The following is a 20,286-nucleotide window of genomic DNA, read 5'->3' as shown; positions in this document are numbered from 1 at the left end:
GACGTAATCACGTCAAACTTCAACAAGCTCTTCAGAACACGCCATCCAGCGGAAGCGTCGATAACATCTGCCCATACAACCCGCGCTCCAGTGCAGTAATGTGGGAAGTATATCGATCTAGGCGCAACGTTTACTCTTCCAGAAATAACCAGATATTGCGGTTGTTGAATAGGATGACAGACTACATTGTATTTTATCTTTTAAAATATTACTTGCTCCTTCACTTAACATTTGTTGTAATATAAAACAATGCTTAAATTCTCTATTACGCTGTTTTGGTAGTAAGATCTTCGATGAACCTTTAGAACATTCGAGGAACAGCCGAAACATTCTATCATAGCAATGATGTGTGTGCGGGCCAGCAGCCCAGTTGCTTAACTGATAATTTAGTTACGGTTTCGATTCCCGATACAAGCTGCGATTTATCTTTCGCTTCTTCCGTCTCTATAGCTGGCAATGCTTGAGTATGTATAAAATATTTAGTGACACAGTGGAACTCATATTTAGATAGGACTAACAAGTAACTAGTCGTAGTTACGTATTTGCAGATGAAAAGGGAGAGTGGGACTAACTTCCCCTGTCATACACGTCACCATTCCCCACAGTGACACACGCTCCTACGCAACATACAATACACGTAAACAAATTTTTAATTTTTTCCTGAGACAATGAAAAACATCGTTGGAGAAATAAATTAAAACAGTTCAAATACACCGATTTCGATTGAGGTTTTTTTTCGGTTTCCCTTGGTTTTCAGGTACATATCGGAATTGGCTTGCCCCCACTATTTACTCATAATTGGGAACCTCATTGTCCCACTAGCAGCTCACCTGGTAAGCAGCGCAAAAGAACTCTAATTCTATAAGGGACCTTATCAAGCAGAGTCGTTCAACTCCTTGAGGAAAGAAAAATTGAAAAACGAATAAACAAAAATAAAAATTACAAAAAATCGCCTCTTGTGATGGAATCACAAACATAACACTGACGATGAAACAATGATGTGGTTAATGGCTGTTTTATTTCTGAGACGAATCTGCATTGTACGTAGAAGACCTATGTGCCGCAAATACGCCACTCGAACTCCTTCATGCCGTAATCATTTTGCTTACTTTTCTTTAAATTTCTTGCGCGCAAACCGTTGATTATCGCATATGTCTGTCATGCTGGTGGTGGTGTCATGGTCTTTCTTTTGGTTTTCTTTCTTCTCCTTCTGACCTTGTTTGTACTGGATGATTGCCTCTATCCTCCATCATTTTCGTTTGGATGGACACATTTGGCGTGGCGTCCTGAGCACATCGAGGACTTCTCGACCATCAGATTCTCGGTGTAGTTCATAACCCGGATTTCGACAACGCTCCAGTTTTGTATTTCTTTTGGTCAGCGTCGCCGTAATGTGGTATGATTGGCTGTCGTGAACTTGATACCTTTTGCCATCAAAGCTGGAGGCGAACTACCCATTTGTCTCTTACTCTGAGTACATGAAAGTATGTAGTCAGAAATATACCCTGAATAATTGCTATTTTCCATGCGGAGCTTAGACAAAAGAAGTGTTTCATTACACAAACTGACTATATTTTAAAAAGGAACGTTTATTCGACGGGAGATTCGTGATCACTGTTACTACTCGCAGATTCATAATATGGTTTCTGAGACTTAAACGAATGTTATGTGCAATGATCATATCTGGCTCACTCTGTTAACCTCCTTTCTACCTCCAAACTTGAAACATATACATCCAAAACTAGTCGAACATGATATGATAAACAGTCAAAATACTCTCAAATGTCCAGGCTGTCATTTACCTTCCTAACTTGGAAGGCACAAGAAAGAATGGCAAAAGCGTTCCACTGATTGCAGTTCTTACAATGAGTGTAACGACTGCAATAGTGTCTCATTCTGACTAGTATTCCTGCTGAAGACAGAGGACGTATAAGGGTATATGCTCTTGTGAAATGCAGGCTACGGTGTGCAGATAATACCATTTAAATAATGAACGCTAGAACACGAATTTTTCATTGGGACGGGAATATCAATAACTTCCAGAAGCTTCAATGCATTTGATAATTATTTCGACTCAAAACTTAACTTTGATTCAGGAGAGAATAGAAGTCTGCGCATGAAACACGTGGTATGCTGGACCAACACAAAGGAAAAGACTGAACAAAGTAAATTCTATAAGCACTGGAAAATGACAATAACATTTACCTAAGCGAGACTGTGATGAATTAAACAAGCACTGATCAATGAAAAACCGTTTCTCCGGGTTCCCGGGTTCGATTCCCGGCGGGGTCAGGGATTTTCTCTGCCTCGTGATGACTGGGTGTTGTGTGATGTCCTTAGGTTAGTTAGGTTTAAGTAGTTCCAAGTTCTAGGGGACTGATGACCATAGCTGTTAAGTCCCATAGTGCTCAGAGCCATTTGAACCATTTGAAACCGTTTCTGTACCATGTACCAAACTCAGCACCTCACTAAACCACTAATGACAAGTTTCAGTTTAAATAAATGCGCGTTAAAGATCTGAAAATGTGGCAAGCAACATTATCCTAAGCTGTGCGATGCTAGCTGCTCATCTCACCAAACATTTGCAACTCGTTGCATGAGAATTTCGATCATAAAGCAACTTCAAAGCAAGTTAATATACCACTCGTCCATAGTACACCTGCAACAGATGACTTCCGGGAAATGCCAACAGGAAATGGCCAGACCAGACTCGAGTAGACTGCTACGTGTGACTCAAACAGATATGCTCAGGAAGACCACACGGCAGCACTCGCTTGACATTGGCTACCGCTTCAACTCGCTAAAAGATGAGGAGCGTTCAACAAGTAGTGCAACTCACTTTTTCTCGGCCGATTTCGGTTGAAAAAGGGGGTAATTCGTTGTGAGACGTCCCGGAATATTTCCGCTTCGGTCCCTATATTTTAATCAAGTTCCGATAGGTGGCAGCACTATATGTAGCCTTCAAAAGGGCGTCTGCAACGGAAGTGTGTTCCATGTAGAGGGCTGTCAGTGAGCTTCTTTTGGTTGAAAACTAGAGCATCGCAGATGTTCACAGGCGCTTGCGGAATGTCTACGGAGACCTGGTATTGAACAAAAGCACGGTGAGTCGTTTGGCGAGGCCTCTGTCATCATCGCAACGAGGTCACGCACGGTCGTCCGATCTCCCTCACGGAGGCCGGCCGCTCACAGCTGTCATTCCTGCAATGTTGGAACGTGCGAACACTCTCATTCGAGATGATCGACACATCACAATCATGACGCTGCTCAACTGGATATCCCTGTCGGGGTCATCCGCAGCAGCAATCTGAGCAGCTGTTGGCACCACAGTGGCCCAACTAACTGTTACAAATCTGTTCCATTGACCCTAAATCACCACCGTTTGCGATTTCAATGGTGTCAAGTGAGAGCTCATTGGAGAGCAGGGTGCAGGTCGTGTTTTCTGATGAAATCTGGTGTGCGGTGCGGTTCCACATGACAGGTGGAGCACTCTCGTTGTTATCCCACGCACCCTGAATGAGAATATGTACGTCAATCTGGTGATTCGACCTACTGCACTGCCATTCATGAACAGCATTCCAGGGGGTGTTTTCCAACAGGATAACACTCGCCTACATAGTGCTGTTGCAACTCAACGTACTCTGTAGAGTGTCGACATGTTGCTTTGGCCTGTTGGATCATCAGATCTGTCTCCAATTGAGCAGACATGGGACATAATTGGAATACAGCTTTAGCATCATCTACAACCACTATTAACCGTCCGTGCATTGACCGTCCAAGTGCAACGGGCATGGAACTTCATCCCACAAACTGAGATCCGGCACCTGTACAAAGAGTGTATACACATTTGCATGCTTGCATTCAACAAACGTTATTAATGTACCAGCATTTTACATTCGCAATCTCGTATCTCGCGCTTTCATTAACGTATGATCTTGCAATGTTAATCACTGAAATATGTTATCTAGACAATTATTTTTTGGTGTTGCTATTTTTTTCCGTCGGTGTATTTCGTAGTTACACACAGACGTCCGCGACAGAAGTGCACAGTCGTTCGAGGATTATCGACACTAACATTTACACAGTGTTCAAAAATCCACAAGATTTAACAGCAGACAAATTACTGTAAGTACGTTATATTTATTTCTTATTGATGTAGGTCGACTGGGTAAAGGCAAGACAAACTATGTAAAAGTGAACTTGGCTTGCAATGCATATTAAATTATAGAAACATATTTCACTACCGACCAAATTTTGTAGATATCTTTAAAAGTCATCCGAAGAATTTCTGCATAAAAAAACTTTATAATGTATTTAACGAATGTTAAATTTGTCTCACTTGAAGATGCATTACCGTATTGTATTCATACGGATGATCACTTAGCACTGCATCGTCGCTTCTTCGAGAAATCCCATCCATAGTTATTAGATGTAAGTGGATTTTGCTGAAAATGTTTCTTATTATTTGAGGATCAGTCTGTAGATATACCTTTACAAATGCATGAGTGCGAATGTAGTATCTTCAGAGTTATTACCATATTTTCAAGCCGAAGTTTATATTCATGTTGCTGCTCCTCCTGAATATCCATCTGATTCATAATAACGTTCCCATTGTTTACTGCGTATGCTCGTTCAGTCTACGACACATGAGTAATTTAACAAAAAGGACACGCAATTTGTACCAATAATAACTAAATTTGAGAAATAGTATTAAAAAGACACGTTTCGTCAGTTGCAGTCATATCTTCAGTTTAATGGGAACTATCTCATTTAATTATGTGTTACGTTCCATGCATACCAATTCATTAATTATCTCCTCAACAACGATCTACTATTTCACTGAAACATTATTGTTTTGAGAAAAGCCTATACGCCACGGAAAAAAGCTTTCTGAATTTCAGTATCGTGCATTTTCGATTATTCCCGTTTCAGCGCACTTTCTGTCAAAAATTTTAATATTCACAGTTTGAACGACAAAAATTGAACAGTCCAAGTCAGTTCCATACTCTTGGGATAAGTGTTGGGGAACATGCTGGTCTCAGTATAATATGGATGACTATGATGACTGATTCTACCTACAGTATTGTATTTACATCATCTTGATAACTGTCCAAAGAGAAAAAGGGTGGACAGGGGAGGGTGAAACCTGATTCCAGAGCTCCACTGTAAATTCCTCATGCGATAAATTAAATCACTATCTACCGTCCGCGTGCCCTCATTTAGACCTGCTGAAATATTGCGCTGAGATTCTTTTTTCCGTTAGTAGTGTGGCTGGTTTGATGCAGCACATCAAGAATATCTCTTCTACGCCAACCTTGCACCTCAACACAGCGCTTAGACGAACCATTCTCTTTTATCGGATATAATCCAATCTCTGTCCGCAGCTCGTGGTCTAGTGGCTAGCGTTGCTTCCTCTGGATCACGGGGTCCCATGTTCGATTCACGGCTGGGTTGGGGATTTTCTCTGAACGGTGACTGGGTGTTCGTGTTGTCTTCGTCATTACCATAATCATCATTCTTGACAGTGAATAGACTGGACTGTGTAAAAAATTGGACTGTGAATAAATTGGAACTTTGTACGGGCGCTGATGACCGCGCAGTTGAGCGTCCCACAAACCAAACATCATCATCATCGTAATCCAATCTCTGTCGTACCCTACAATTTTTGTTCTCTACAGCTCTATCTATCCTTGATGTCTTAACACATCTGAGACTGTCCTGTTCTTCTTCTTGCTTTCCACACATTCCTTTCGTCGCCGATTCTGTAGAGACCCTCTTCATTCCTCTTATCAGATTAATAAATTTTCAACGTCTTTCTATAGCATCCCGTCTCGGTTCGCTTCTTTTCAGTTTTTCCCAAAGTCGATGACCCACTACCACACAAAAACTCGACTCCAAACGCACATTCTTAAAAATTACTTTCTCAAATTAAGGTCGATGTTTGTTACTGTTGAATTACGTCGTGCCATAACTAAATTTTGGACACTACCGTGGACATAGCACCTCTGCTATGAATGTGTTGAAAACCATGGGCGGCCGACGGCCCTGAAGCATGCCTATTTCATTAGCAGGTGTGTTTATCTATCACGAGGCGCACCGAGCCGCTCCTCGCAGTCATGGTGACAGAGCACAAGTGCAACACAAATGCGGGACAAGCAGAGGGTTTCTACATCGTTAAGCCGTGAGGCTGTTGGTTCGTACCTGGCTGAAAGCCATGCATCGGCGTTAACCAGTATAAATAAGTATAAATACTTGTTGATTTTAGCAGAGAAAAGTGCAGTCTGTAAGTACCCACCCCGGCTCGAGGATCACGCCAGTCACCACCAAGTTATGGGTCAACAAACAGCCGACGTCGGACAGGGTCATCATCTCTAGCAGACCACCTCTGAGTGCTAAGTCTGCCACCTATAGACTTGGCCCCTTGTTGCGTATGAGTCTCTCTCAAGCTCTCTACAGCAGCATATGAATTTCTGCCTTGGAAATGAGCTGTCCCTGTCCATGGCGGTGCAGTCATCCACACTCTGCCACTTGGGTAAGCGTACCGGCACCCACCATCATTGCCCACAGGGGTGAGCTGTGAGCTACTCTTCCAGGTCCTGACATGTCCACGAGAATTCTCGTGGTCTAACACTCCATTGACACTTGGCCCTTGCCACTTGCCATATGCAGCCACAGATTGCAAACTGGGCCACACGTTGCTGAGAAGACAAATTACACTATGTGATCAAAAGTATCCGGGAACCCCCAAAAACATACGTTTTTCGTATTAGGTGCATTGTGCTGCCACCTACAGTCAGGTAATGTATATCAACGATCTCAGTAGTCATTAGTCATCGTGAGAGAGTAGAATGGGGAGCTCCGCGGAACTCGCGGACTCCGAACGTGGTCAGGTGATTGAATGTCACTTATGTCATACGTTTATGTGCGAGATTTCCACGCTCCTAAACATCCCTAGGCCCACTGTTCCCGATGTGATAGTGAAGTGGAAACGTGAAGGGATACGCACGGCACAAAAGCATACGGGTCGATCTCGTCTGTTGACTGACAGAGACCGCCGACATTTGAAAAGACTCGTAATAGATAGACATCTATCCAGATCATCACACAGGATTTCCAAACTGCATCAGGATCCACTACAAGTACTATGACGGTTAAATGGGAGGTGAGGAAACTTGGATTCCATGGTCTAGTGGTAACTTATAAGCCACACATCACGTCGGTAAATGCCAAACGACGCCTCGCTTGGTGTAAGGAGCGTAAACATTGGACGATTGAACAGTGGAGAAACGTTCCGTCGAGTGACGAATCACAGTCAACAATGTGGCGATCCGATGTCAGGGTATGGGTATGGTGAATGCCCTGTGAACATCATCTGCCAGCGTGTGTAGTGCCAACAGTAAAATTTGGAGGCTACGGTGTTATACTGTGGTCTGGGTTTTCATGGATAGGGTTTGCACCCTTTGTTGTTTTGTGTGGCACTATCACAGCACAGGCCTACAATGATGTTTTAAGGACCTTCTTGCTTCCCACTGTTGAAGAGCAATTCGGGGATGGCGATTGCATCTTTAAACACGATCGAGCACCTGTTCATAATGCACGATACGTCCTGTGGCGGAGTGGTTACACGACAATAACATCCCTGTAATGGACTGGCCTGCACAGACCCCTGACCTGAATACTACAGAACACTTTTGGGGTATTTTGGAATGCCGACTTCGTGCCAGGCCTCACCGACCGACATCGATACCTCCCCTTAGAGCAGCACTCCGCGAGGAATGGGCTGCTATGCCCCAAGAAACGTTTCAGCACCTGACTGAACGTATACAAGGGTGGGAGCTGTCATCAAGGCTAAGGGTGGGCCAACACAATATTGGATTCCAGCCTATCAATGAAGGGTGCCACGAACTTGCAAGTCATTTTCAGCCAGGTGTCCGGATACTTTTGACCATATAGTGTATCAGTAACAGTGGGTTAAAACACTAATCATCATCATCATCATCATCCAGCGGGCAGTCCACGCAGCACGCCCGAGGTGGCGTGACAAAGGCGTCAAAGAGCTACGAGTGTCATAGCCTAAGTTGAATAAAAATATTTTACCTTTCAGCCTTGTTCCCCAGCCGCCGCCAGCCGGAAACGCCATATCTACTTACTGCAGCACCACGATCTCTACATCATAGATCTCAACCCCCCCCCTCCCCTCCTCCTCCATAACCCCTGGTCAAGACCTGATGTGTGACTTAAAATGGTCGTAAAACCATTGGTCTGAAAAACTGCCACACTTGGCTTTTTGCACATTTATGTGTATTACTACTACCAATGTGAATGGGTTTGGAAAGTCAAGGTTCGGTTTGTAAATAAGAACAAGGATATAAGGTAACAAATTTTCTTGATTTAGTTACAATATTTTCTTTGATGCTATTCTTTCGTGCAATATGTTTTTTTTTATGCTTGAAATGTCGGAGATACTGAAATTTTCTTCATTTATTCAATATATTTGCAATTTAATTCAATAGCGATATTATCAAGTCGGTCGTGTTCATATGATGGATTTGCAATTCTGTCAGCTAGACGAACCGGTCATCGTCATTAGGCGACAGACCGATTTTTAGTTGCGATACATTGCGCACCACATTGTCTTGTGACAGAATAGCAACTTGGCACATCATATTTGGAGCTTCAGGTTGAGAATCACTAACACAGCCGAGCAGGCACTAGAAGTAATCCTCAACATTGAGGGACACTGAGGCAGCATGAAACACGTCTACACATGCTATACAGTGACAAGTGATCTAATACCTACAGACTCACTTCGCCATCCATCAGGCCAATAACCTTGTTGTTTGCAGGTATAATTCCATTTGGATTATTGGCCACATATCCAGACATGTCGAATCTGTCGGAGTGACACCTTGTTATATCATACGGATCACATCCCTTTACCTAATAGATGAAGCTGTCAGTATCCATATAAAGTAACTTTGAATCTGCAAAATTAGTTTTACAAACCTGTAATGGGATTAGTACATGTGGAGATTGGATAGATCCAATGTAATTATACCAATGTACAGAGGCTTTCTGAATGCTACCGAAACGTTTGCGATCTCAAGAGCGACGAATTATTTGTTGAAAACTGTGGCCTGTTAAAACCTGGTCTGGCGATATAGTTCTACCCTCAATACACCAATCCAATTTCGTTGTTAAGTGATTTCGTGACGCTCTCGTACATTCTACATAGTTTTGCCGAAAATTGTCTTGTTCGTAAGTATAAAAAAAAATCTTCTTCTATGTCACATGTTGCGGAAGCCCTCTTTTTGGTGTTAATCTCAATTAATTCGTTCAGCCTGAGATGTTAGTCATATTAAATAGGTCGGGTGATTCTAATCAGCTTCTTCTCCAAATTGACACATTGCTGGAGGTTTCTATAATGCAGACGTATGTTTAAACCCTCCCCCCCCCCCCCCCCCCCAGGTGATCATCAACTTGGGAGGGAACCATCTCGGGCAATTAGGCACGCTGGACATATCAACCTATGTGTGCTCGTCCACACTATTACGATGAGCCACATCCTCCTCTGTGGCGTATTGCACACCAGAGTCCGCTGCAAGACTCTCCAATTGGCAGAGATTGTTGCATGGTGTGCCCATATAAATTGTTTACATCCAGGTGAAGAATTTAACCCAAATCATCGAATGCATTGAACTTACTTGCCTTAAAGTGACTATGGACACGTTGGCAAAGTCCTCCAAGAATAGTACGCTCAAAAAGCTACATGTCGACATCGGTCAAAAGTTCGATGCTGACACATTTCTTATTGAGCACTGCGTTCCACTAATTCCCAAGTGCAGTGTAATACATGGTTGCATCCAAAATGTATGTGGCCATGCACACACTCAGGAATTTCTCGAAAATGTCTACGAGAAAGGGTCCTTATAAAATTTTGCTTAACTACCTAAATCAGAAATTCTGAATTTCTGCCAAACATTCACCGCATGTCCAAACTCAACATTTGTTACCACATGACCTTTAATTTTACTGGAAAATGCGATTACATAGGGAAATGTCGTGTCGATGAGTTTCTGCATCGAATTCAGATGTCGTTTGGTAAGAATCCCTTCTTCATCAGTAGCTGAGACTTATGGGAATGGCTGCACATTGTCTCATTCTGCGTGGTTGCTAGAGCTTCATCAACGTCTAACTAACCCTACATTGTAGCCAGATTTCCTACCTCCCCATCTGGCGTCTCCCTTCCCTCCCTCCCCCACTTTCTCAAGGCCACTGGTGTCATTTAAGAATAACGGCGGAAAAATTAAAGGGGCGTTGCCCTGTTAGTCAGTCCAAGATTACGTCCCTACTTCTCTAGGCACGCTAACCATCAACCAGACTCATCACTCATTTTCAGTACATCGTAGAGAAAGCTCCAACATCAAGAAGCACCAGTAGCAGCAGAGATCAGCTCCCTGTCAGAATATAAAAATGGTGGAAATTCGAAGGGGCGTTGTCCTAAAAAATCTTGAAGACTAGTTTTGCTTTGCTTTGTCATTCCTGGCTTGCAAGAGAAATGTTTAGACGCAACCTGAACAGCCAAGTCGATACCTTGTGGGCGATAACATTCGTGGGTATTACAACTTATATTGTATGAATATCCCCTATAGATGCAGGAAGCCGCTCCGTTGCCTGAAGTATTAAACATTGCCTAGGAGGGGATTAAATAGTTTTGCAAAAATAATCTCACTGGAAAACACCTGGCGAAGCACATTGGCGAAGTTGCTGTTCATAGGGACCTTAGCGGTATCACAATTGAAACAGCAAATTTGAGGTCACTAGACTTCTGTGGGCTGCTCCGCAGACTTCACCTTACAACTCTCTTCAGACTTGACTACTCGTCGCTTCAGATACTGGTCTGGGATGGTAAGCACGCTGGGAGAACTTCAGTTTTCGGGGTGGAGATGTGATGGAGAGAGACGTTGCAGCATTCATCAGGTGATGTATATCTTTGGCCAACCGACCATCCTCGGTTCTACTCTCCAACTCATGAATGATGATGAGAATTGCAGCATACGTGATCTGGAAATGTGAGCTGTTAGTTGCTTCTATGCATGTGGTTCTGACTTGATTAGGTTCCACAGTTTTTTACGTTCGGATACGCAGGTGAGGGCTTGCTAATGAGTGGTCAATTTATGTTATCTGCATGTGATTCCCATGCGCCTCTCCGGTACGACCAGAGCAATCACTGTATGTCCACCCACGGTTGTGCGTTCTCGGGAATGACTTGTAAGATGACAATCATTTACTTGTCACCTACCCTCACAGAATTCGTCAAGATCAACCTGTTATTAGCTTATAATTGTTCTATGTTTACATACAGCAGTTTTCCTTTGTCTGTGTCGATCAAACTAACACGTTATTTTTTGGATTCATGTTGGTTTGTGTGCTCACATAGAATAGTGTATTAAATAGGTATCAATTTGGAACGATATTTATTTCAGTAGTTAAACAAACTTTAATGCTTTTTAAAAGATCGACACACAAGACTCTGCAAAAAAATTTAGCATTGCAACTATTGCTTATCAAATGAGATTGCAACAGCTGAATTGTAAAATTTCTCCACTGCAATAACTGCAAAGATCTGCATGGGAACATATCGTATATAAATATTAACACTGGACTGCACACTGTGTAAATTATCACTTTATTACTTGCTACTAATCATTAATATTGCTATGAATGTGTGGAAAGCATCTCTACTCAAATAAATTTGCAGTTATTGTGAATATGTAAAGAAACTTTCAGTATCTATAACTTTGCAAGCATGTTTAAAGAATAGATTGTACAAAAAATTGCAGCTGAAATAAATATTGGAAATAAATCAAGAACATTTGTTACCCTTTATCCTTGTTCTTATCATAAAACACACCTTGAATCCTCAACTCCTATCACATTGGCAATTGTATGCATATAAATACCAAACAAGCAAATCAGAACAGCAATTTCGAATAAATGTGGCAACAGCCAATCAGATAACACTACTCTGAATTTCCACCCATTTACAGGGTGACAATTATTGAACTACATGAAATAAAATCGTCGTAACTTCTGAACGGTTTGCCTTAGGACGTTCAGACGGCATGGTTTGCCGCATGGCATGATTGGAATTAGTATGAACATGAATGGTTTGGTTTACAGAGAAAGTCCACTTCCATTTGGATGGATTTGTCAATAAGAAAAATTGTCGCCTCTGGGGGACTGAGAATTTGAATTTCGTGATCGAGGAGTCTCTTCACTCTTAACGTGTGGCTCCGTGCTGTGCAAAGTGCAGTCACGGAATAATCGGTGCAATTTTCCTTGACGGCTTGGTGACCACCGAACGCTATGTGGAATTTTTGGAAAATGATTTCATCCCGATTGTCCAAAGTGACCCTGATTTCGACAAGATGTGGTTCATTTAAGACGGAGCTCGTCCCTGTCTAAGCAGGAGAATGTTTGATGTCCTTCAGGAGAACTTTGGAGACCGCATTCTGGCTCTGGGAACAGGCCACTGGCATGGGCCTTGATTGGCCGTCATATTCTCTGAATCTCAACACATGGACTCCTTTTTGTGGGGCTATATTACAGACAAGGTGTTCAGCAAAACCTTCAAAACCATTGAAAACAGCCTTTCAGGAGGTCGTCGACAGCATCGATGTTCCGACACCTCAGGGTCATGCAGAATTTCGCTATTCGTCTGCGCCACTTCATCGCCACCGATGACTGGCATATGGAACACGTCATAACCGAAATGGGCGAATATCTGTAGTGACGTCTACATGTTGAATAGTGTGTTCAAGCCGTAGTTTGTAACTAATTTACGTTTTTTCACATAGTTTAATAGTTGTCATCCTGTACATGCATCACCCTATTGGCCTAGTGCAAATGATATGTAATAACTGGGGCAGCCAGCAACCTGACCTAGTTGTTCCAACTTTTCATACTGACAGGAACCCACTTTTTGCTTTTCCTTGCATTTTTCGGTCACACAATTTACCTACACCAGTGGGGGAGTTAGGTCAGTGTGGGGGGAGCGCCTAGCAGGGATAGAGAGGAGATCTGGCAAAAATTCAGATTGTCCCAGTTCTTTGTTCCAATACATTATTTTCGCAAGCAAAACCTTCTTTTCCTGTGCCAATATGCCTTCTATATCCTCCTTGCTTCAGCTGCTATGTACTGTTTAGCTGAACTACTTAACTCCATCTAGTTTTTGATCTAAAATTTCGATGTTAAGTTTAGTGAATGATGCTACTATCCCACACTACTTTATTCTTTCTACAGTTTACTCAAACAATATTGTGTGCCCATTTGTCTATTAATACCATTTAACAGATCCCGTTGTTCTTCCTTATTTTCATAGAGGATATCAATGTCATCAGCTATTCTTATTATTGATATCTTTTCACTCTGAAGTTTAACCCCAAGCCTAATCTTTATTTTGTTTCCATCAGTGTTTCTTACATGTACAGACTGAGCACCAATGGCAAAGGACTGTATTTCTGACTTGGAACATCATTTTACATTGTCGAAAGCGTTTTGAAGGTCAACTAATCCTATGAACACGTCTTGATTTTTCTTAAGTCTTGCTTCCATTATGAAACACAACATCAGAAGTACCTCTTGTGTCTTTAACTTTCCTAAAGCTAAACTGAGATCGGGTATTCCACCTGTAATACGACTAGTTATAGGTTAGTTAAAGGATCCTTCCATACCACTAAAAATTTAGCAGATATCCCTGTGCCACAAGCAAAGACAATTATATTGCCAATATATAACATCCATTGTTGTGGTTTGTCATCTGAAAACTCTGTCCAGCAACCTCTGAAATGTCACAGGTGTGTTCTTCAGTCCAAAAAGCATCCGCCTGAACTGATAATGTACCCATGGCGAAGAATATGCTGTTTTTGGTCGGTTTCCCCGAGCGACTTCTAGCTGGTGGTAGCCATTCCTTAAGTACATCGTTGAAAAGTACTTGTATTGGCCTAATTAGTCTATGGTATCCATAAACTTGAGCAAAGAGTAGGCATCCGCTACAGTCTTGCAATTCAGGTGTCAATAACTGCAACAAAACCCATATTTTTGTGATCTATCCAGTGCTTTCTCGGGCAGGATGACAATTCCAGATCCCTGTGGGTTATTAATTTCCTCACTAACCGCATCCTTCAGCTGTTGATCGAAGAATTCCTTCAGAATCAGCTGCAGGTGTCTTGGAACTCTGTAAGGTTTACAGTAAACAGGTGATTTATTTTCTATTGGTATCCAGTGCTGCACAATTTGTGTTGCTGTAATGGCCATTTTGGAAGAAACAAATCCTTAATTTCAACTATAAATTTTCCATTCTTTCCTTGTCAGTCCCTTTCAAGTGCTTCACTTTCCCTCATAACGCCGTTCCAATGGCGTCTGGCGATTGTTCATGGATGACGCCCCTTGTGTCCCATTTTTCCTCCTCGAGAATATCCACACTAGCAGTCAACAACGCCATTGTTAACCTTATATTCTCAGTGCTGAAATTACCCACAAACTCAGGTACAATTTTTTCACCATTTACCTCTTTTACATGTACAATACTTTTTTTCCCCAAGTCATCCTGCCTCATCTGATACTTCAGTTACTTGGAACGGCTTCGTCACACACTATATCCCTACTGGTAAGTTACACTTAACATTAACCCAAAGTAATTTCCAAGTACCCTTAGGTACACGATTGTGTGAATCGAGCCTTAGTGTGATTGTGATTTAAATGGTTTGTCATGTTTGACAGACTCACCTTGCAACATTACTACACAGGCAGTGGTGTCACCCAACTAAAACATTTTCCGGTCAATCTCCATCATGTGTTGTCGAAAACTGATTTTGGCACAATGCTGTTGCAAGAAATACAACCCCATAATCATGTCATAAGCAACGCCCACATGCGGTACTATTTCCACACATTCTTTGAACTGAACCATAGCTACGTAAAAATCTATTGTCACCAATGCCAGTGGTGTGACATTCTATTCCTCTCTCCATGCTATCTATACCGTGCTGGGTTCCATTGCTTGTGTTCTGTCAGACGTCTACTGGCCACTGACACAAGCATCCCTATGTCCAACAATATCCTACAGCTCTTTTTCCCTTCTACTCCTCTGACCGCACAGTCCCCCTCTGTATATGTAGCATCTCATTTAAGTGGGAATGCCCATAGATGAACCTTGGGTTCTTGCATTCTCGACCCCCTACCTCTGAAACTACCATTACCATTACGCTGATCTCTGCCTATAATTGCACTGTCCCATAGCTGGTGACTTTGCTTCCACACATGCCCCATATGTCCACATCTGTAACACTTATATTGCTCGAACATATTGTCTGCCTACATTGCAATCTGGTTAACATGTCAATTTCCACACAATCTACTGTCCATCTGACAGCCGTACACAAGCAATCGAAACCCCTGTCCATAACCTCCTCTACACTTTCGAAGGCAATCCTCTTAAAAATGCATCAAGTGCCCTGCTCTCAGCATCCCATAAAATTATACCCACCATAGCGTTCTGTCGCAACTTGTATGTACAGCCACTAATCTTCCTTATTCATCGGCAAATTCTTCTAGTGATTCTGTATGACTCTTTGTTGTCATACCCCAAAGTCCCTGAAATGTCTGCCACGGTTTTGCTTAACACTTTTCTAAATTCTTCAAACATTCTGGCCCTCTTGAGAGCCTCCACATAATCTGCATAACCTTTTGGTTCTCTAGTTAATCTTAATTTTGCTACCCTCAAAAGTTCTGCTTCAGTCCACTTTTCCGTCTCTGCCAAATTCCTAAGATCCTCCAGCAACGCCTGCACATCCTCAGTTAATTTACCAGAGAAAGGATTAACTAAACTTGCCAAATTTATATTTTGCTTTGGAGACTGAGCTCCTACCAGACTAACTCCGTAATTGATATTAATTGTGCTAACCTTTCTGACAATATACGAACTGATTCTGGTTCTGATATCCTCATGTCCCTGGCTCTGCTAGAGTATTGCTCTTCTCCATATTCATTTTGAAATACCAACAATTAGAAGAATCACAAAATAAACCACATTATACTCTTTTCGGGACATCCACAACGGTTGCTAAAATTTTTCATGAGGATTAAATCCACTCCATTTATACTTGACTAACCCTTTCTTTGGATAAAGTCGTACACGTAACACAGGTAAATGATAAATAGATCTTGATGAATAAATCCGCATCATTTATACTTGACTAATCCTTTATTTGGATAAAATCTTACGCATGACCCGGGTTTCAAGATGTAAATTCCATCTTCAGACGCTTGACTCCATTCATGAAAGTCATACCAGACAGCCTCTGGTATAAATTTGCTGGATTCTTTTTACATGACTAATATGAATTTCTCGTACGTAATCAAGTGTCTGAAGATAGGATTTCATCCTGAAATCAGGGTCCTGTGTACGATTTTATCCAAATGCTGTAAAGGGTTAGTGAAGCACTACTGGAGCAGATTTACTCGTCATTATAAACTACATTAACTTAATTCTTACATCTAATCGTTAAATATTTTGATTCTCAGCACCGTCTAGCCGTATACCTGTAATTATTGCGTGTGAAATACGCTAGTGATGCTGATTATGCACATGGTGCTGATTGACCTTTCCAACACAATCGTGCCTCCTCCCCCCCCCCCCCCAAATTACCTTTAAAGTGTGACATATCCACTGGCACATAACTGAACCGTAATTTTACCCTCAAAAAAATTTTTTACTTAAATAATTTACTTTATTTACTGGCGATTCATCAAGAACACTGACACATTTAATCACACTAGGTGAGCGTGGAAGTAGTTGCCAGGAAGTAACTGATGGAAAATTACTTTTAACAAATGTGAATTTTATTCCTAAAAGCTTTTTCAAAACAGATTTAAAGTTATCGAAATATCAAGTCACAATTTAACAAATGTGAATTTTATTCCTAAAAGCCTTTTCAAAACATATTTAAAATTATAAGCAGAAAAGCACCCTCGAAATATCAAGTCACAATTTAATTTAGAGGCAAGAACAATATTAACAGTAGGAGCCTTCGGGCTGAGAAGCTTGCGTGCCCCCTTTCAACATGGCCGTAGTCATGACCGCTCACAACAACCTCTGAAAGAGTACACTGGTGCATATCTGCAGCACACCAGATTACTTTAAACAAAAAAAATTTTAACAACTCACGCAAACATGTAAACTATGCACCCCGTAAGAGGAATGGAAATGGTACAACCCTTAAATTACTTGCCACCGAAAGTGCAATTTTTTTTTTTAAAGGACTCTTACGGTGGAAGGGTGGCAAGCTTATAACCTAAAATGACTATTTAAATAAAACCCATAAAAATGCAGACTTACATAAGATGTACAACATGCTCTACATTACACATATACCACCTCGCAAGATGATAAGCAAGATAGAAACATATTTCAAGAATTCGGCCTTTAAGCAATAAATTCCTCAACACCGAATCCAACAAACATGACAAAGGCAGCTATTAACGTATGGCAGATTGACAGGGGGGTGGGGGTGGGGGTGGGGGTACTAAACAACCCGCACCGCAGATTGCTCTAAAACCTCCCCAATTCCACAAGCGAAAAACGGACCAACCAATTCACAAATAACCACCTTCCCGTGAGTAGGAAAACGGAGAAGAATGGTGGGACGACCCCAAAACAAAGTGGCTGGTGACCTCACCAAGAAAACAAGTAGAATTTAACAAGTAAATGAAACAACATATCTCCAGTCACTTGACTTCTAATAAACTACGATTTCTGGCGAAGACCTAGCGCAGCACCCCCAACGCTCTCCCGAACCGTCCGCTGCCAGCCGCTTCAACGGACGCAGGAAGGCGCGCCGATCACCCGTCGCACGGGGTCGCAGCTCGCCCCGGCCAGCCCGATGTCGTGGTCTCGCTCCTGTTGCTCTCTTGAGAACCGCGAAGCCACTACCCCTTTCTATACGGCGCTGCCCACTGGACTCAAGTGGGGACATCACATGCGCCGACGCTCAGGGCGGACAAGTCATCTCGTGTCTCAGTGCCCGACCAACCAACCGACCAATCCAACCGCGAATGACCGTTGCCCGAGCTACTCGAGCAGACTGGTGGCCTAACGCGCAGACTCAGATGCAGGAACTCAGCCCCGACCGGGCGACCACTAGCTGAGTTCTGTTACTGGCGGAGTGGCAAGACTCTCATTTTCTGGCTTAAAGTTTGATCCAAACGACAGACATACTCGCACTCCGACGACAGGCAGACACTGACTGCCCCACACTGAGCCGGTTGACCAACTGACTAGACTCGCCTCGACTGACCCACTCCCCTTCCTGCGGAGCTCATAGCGTCCCTTAAATGCACGTGAACAGGCTACCTTTCCCCTTTCGCACCAGAGGGAGACACCAAAGCTGCGATTACCACAGCGGCACCACCGCCAGAAACGGAAGGCGACTGCTTACACTACGCGCTGCGGCGCGCTCTTCAAAATAGCAAATTTTACTACGGCTCATTAACTTTTAACAAAATTTACCTTACAAAGAGAACGACAATCAAGCTTCTTTTCGATGACCGAGACACTTTGACAACAATAATGATATTTCTTGACTTACCATACTGTAGGCCAAAGTTCAGACATTGCGCTCTAAAAGTGACATCAGTAAGCTGACACCAGTGAAGAAGACTGGGGGAATTGGGGTACAAGGGGATGCCGTGCGCCACAAGTCAAACAGGCATAAGTCCCCAACTTGCTTTATTATGGCTCCCCGCTTTGGTTTAAGGCTGAGGCGTCCAGCGGCTTCCTGTGTACGCAGTGTCGGCCAAGCAGCATCTCATGATGCAACCACCTCAGTCAGCGATGGCTCCGGTCCCAGTAGCCTTGGCTAGCTATGGCCTCGAGGGCGGCGGCGTGACTCTCGCCCCGTGTGCTGTCCAGCAGATGGCAGGCACGAGACTTATTAATAGTGACCCACTGTTCCATGTTGATGGATGGCGGACTACTGCCCGATGTGGCAGTGGCTCCAACTCACGTTGTTTCAGAGCGGACTACCCTGTCACAGAATCGAACTGCGGTCCACGAACAGCAGTCTAGCTGGCGCCCCAAGCCCTGTGGTAGTAGAGTTGCAATACTGACCTCAGCATAAAATGGCTAGGTATTTATTCAATTTCGGGCTGCGCTTGGTTAGGCTTTTCTGTGCCTTGCTAAACACTTCAGAGGTTGGCGGTCTGAAAAGGCTTCCGCCTTCTTACGCTTAGGTATTGCTGAGTCAGCTGGTTCAACACGTCGCTAGGCCGGTTCATCTCACAACGTTGCGAAGGCTGTGTTGTCCTCTGTAAGGCATTACACCAGCGCTGGCCTGCAGTTGGAGTTGCTGCAATCCGATTCCTACTCTGAACGTTTCTGTCCAAATAATATCAGTGCACTACAATCGTTAACTGACAGTCCACTGATTGATGCATGCAAAAGGGAGAAAGCGAATATGAGGAATCTAGACCACTGTTGCTATCATCGTATGCCCTCCCAGCCTCGTAATACTCATAAGCATGTCTGAAAGAACAGCCACTGTTGCCAGTCCACAGCTGCACGAAATACTTCGAAATTTATTTCTGGGTAGTATATGAGTCGTGTCGGCTCGTTTTCCGAGCTGTTATGTCGTTGCTTACTTGAGCGATTCGTTATCCTGTCACGCCATCGGGTGCCGCTGGGTCGTCTTTAGTTGGCTTTTTGCTTGGAGGAAACTGGAGGCAGGTTGTTGCTGGACGATGGGGCGTGAGAGAGAGGGACGGGTGACGAACGGTGAGCGTGCGATTACGGGGCAGATCGGAGGTCGCTCGTCCAAGTGGGCGGCTACTTGTTCGGGACCGTGTTGATATGTAGTGTTGGGCTCTGCGGTGTTGAGTCCGATTGACTATCCGTGTTTGCGAGTGACCGTCTGCTGATGTGGTGTGTTGATTTTGGCACCTGTGCTCCAGTGCCGGTATGTCTCCCGTTAGACTGGTTTGCCCGCTTTTCTCCGTCACTCCGTACTCAAGTTACGAAATTCACGTACTCCCTCCTTGTGTGAACTTCCCTTATGCATGATATACTTAAGTGTATGTAAACTGTGTTTTCCTTTTATTGCAATTTGCTCAACATTTCGGTGATCTTGTCCTTATTGCTTGGGTGTGAAATTAATTTGGTCTTAACATGTTGTAGGGCATATATTAGTGACCACTGAGGTCGAATATTGAGCCTGGCCTTTGAGGTAGCAA

Source organism: Schistocerca piceifrons, chromosome 2, assembly GCF_021461385.2.
Source record: "Schistocerca piceifrons isolate TAMUIC-IGC-003096 chromosome 2, iqSchPice1.1, whole genome shotgun sequence".
Classification (NCBI taxonomy): Eukaryota; Metazoa; Arthropoda; class Insecta; order Orthoptera; family Acrididae; genus Schistocerca; species Schistocerca piceifrons.
Note: the sequence above shows the minus strand (reverse complement) of the source record.